This window comes from Saccostrea echinata, unplaced genomic scaffold (genome assembly GCF_033153115.1).
Source record: "Saccostrea echinata isolate AGI-Se365-2 ecotype Australia unplaced genomic scaffold, CSIRO_AGI_Sech_v1 ptg000007l, whole genome shotgun sequence".
In the NCBI taxonomy this organism is placed as follows: domain Eukaryota; kingdom Metazoa; phylum Mollusca; class Bivalvia; order Ostreida; family Ostreidae; genus Saccostrea; species Saccostrea echinata.
The window spans coordinates 6,924,394-6,926,955 of NW_026889756.1; the positions used below are offsets into that span (position 1 = coordinate 6,924,394).

A 2,562-nucleotide genomic window follows, 5' to 3' on the forward strand; every position below is an offset into this window, starting at 1 on the left:
TTATTAGTTTTAAAATCCTTAGCTCTAAATTATGAATTATTTCATGAGCGTTGTATTCATGAGAATAAGAGAAGACTGAATAACATTTAAAAAGTTCCCAAGAACAGGATGTGAATGAAGCCTACATATATACATAAATCAAGATAACACAGCTTTATAATTAAATTGAAACAAAAGTTAGGCGTTCGCTGAAGCTTGGAGAGTCGCGGCGATTAAAACACCAAACTGTTGAGTGAGCTGTCAGATTCAATTGCTCACAGGTGGGTGATAGACTCAAAATGCAGAGCAAGTAAGAAGGGAGATTTAAAAACTATGGATTATACCATTGTTACAGCTGCGATGTAAGTATAATTATTCTTGTTAATTCAAGTTTACTGTTAAAATTGTTTGGAATTCATCCTTTTCTTGTTTATGCCCACAAGCACTATATAAGTTAATGTAAATATGAATTATATATGTGTATACAGTTGGCACATACATGTACTTTAAACTTTTATTTACAATAACTTCTAGTGCTCATTAAGAAATACAATAATAAGTAAGGTAAAAAACATCTTTCAACTTGTCTCCATCTATTGTCTATTGCATACACGATTATGATTTTAACAAGGATACTAAGGTTTATAGATCAACATGTACTAGTAGTATTTTACATCGTTGTCTTTAAAAGACTTAATTACATGATTTATATTTTGGAGTCTGTACCAGTATTTGCTTTGTTTCCAACACCAAATTATTTGTATTTTCAATCAGAGACTGTAAGGAAAACAAATGTTGTAGTGGTAACTGCATGACAATGAAACTGAAGAACATAAAGGACTGTATGAAGTACGTATGCCTAAGATCAAGATGGAGGCCTGGGGAGGCGACAAAGGGAGGAAAAAAGAAAGAGCGGGAAACAAAACAAAAGGACAGTGATAGAGGAAGTGAGCCAGGATTAAGAACTTTAAATTAATATTTTTTCATACATTTCCACCATTATCTATTTTAAAAGTAATTTTGTAAATTCTGATTGAATTTATATATATCTATAAAATAATTTTACAGTGAATCACTTGTAATGTTTTCTTTGAACATGTATGCATTATGAATGCAGGTTGAAGTGTGTATTATTTTTTTTAAACAGTTATGAGAAAGGTCTATATAAAGAATTATTTATAAATGTATTTTCAAGAAGTATTCATTCAATTTATTTAAACAGATGTAAGTTTCATCCAACAATTGCCCAACAGAAAGAAGCTTAAGGCCAATAAACCGTAAATATCGGACCAATCATTCAATGAAGGGTCAACGTTGGGCCAACCTAACTAACCGATTGTAAATGTTGTTTCTATGTTGGCTGTTAGTTGGCTTACTATAATAACTACGTTGGCCCAACAATATGCCATCTGACATTTCAACAAAGGCCCAACATTGGGCCAACCTAACCAACCAGTTGTTAAGGTTGGCTGTTAGTTGGCTTACACTTATACCTACGTTGGCCCAACAATATGCCATCATGTTGGACCAACGTTGGGCCGATGAGCAAAATGACCGTGGGCCAACGTAGGACTACCAACAGTGGGCCAACGTTGGAAAAAAAATTGGGCCAACGTTGGCCCAACAATGTCTTGCTATCTGGGTTAATGAAAAATGTCAGCTATGGTACTTTTCTGATCAATTATTATACCCCATGCAAAAAATTACAGGGGGTATATTAATTTTTTGGCACGTCTGTCATCAGATCTGTATTATTCTTTATTTGCTTAATACAAACGTATTTTCACAATTTTCTTACAGTATATACACGGAAAAATCAGAATGGTATGGTATGACGCTTATGTACATCCAAATATTAAAATTTGTTGACAAATATTGATCCAGTATTCTTGAGAAAATTGTGTATATTTATCATCACTGACACTGTCTGTCCTCCTGTAATCTCTGTGTATATTTATCATCACTGACACTGTCTGTCCTCCTGTAATCTGTGCTCGTTCATTATTATTGTAAATATGTATATATGTTCAGGGCTTTGTTATTCATGAGGTAAAAGGCTGGTTGAAATTTGTAAATAAGGTGCCTTTACTATAAAGATTTTGTACCTTTTTGGAAAATAACAAATGAGCACAAGACTGTTTCAGTTTCTTTCATGAATGTAAATGACTAGTACATCACTTTACACTGACCGTATTTACGACAACTTGAAACATTCATGCGCTCATATAAAAAATGGGCTTGCAAAATCGGGGTGTGGCCTAACGTCTATGAGAAATCGATGTAAACAACGTACTCCTGCTATATTAATCAGATAAATACCTAATTATAGTGCATAGAAGTTAAAATAGAAATTAATAAACCACAATGTTTGATGGAAAGATTGAGGCAAAAATATGTAGAAAATCTTCAATTTAATTTTTTGTAAATTATCGAGGGGCCAGATTTGGACGTTTAAACGATTCATTCTTTACGGGTTTACGTTACGGTGTTTTCTCTGTCTGTCCGTCCTTCTTTCTATAAAAAGGTGGATTTGATACCCTTTAAACTGAGTGATATGCTTATTCATGCAAACTTTGCGGTATA

General features: G+C 33.3%; 1 long non-coding RNA gene across 1 annotated transcript; it reads left to right on the forward strand.

The window, feature by feature from the left end:
• Positions 1-221: 221 nt before the first annotated feature.
• Positions 222-1,051, forward strand: LOC133180788 (uncharacterized). Its single transcript, XR_009720383.1, has 2 exons — positions 222-341; positions 754-1,051. It is a non-coding gene; the product is annotated as an uncharacterized LOC133180788 (long non-coding RNA).
• Positions 1,052-2,562: the final 1,511 nt, after the last annotated feature.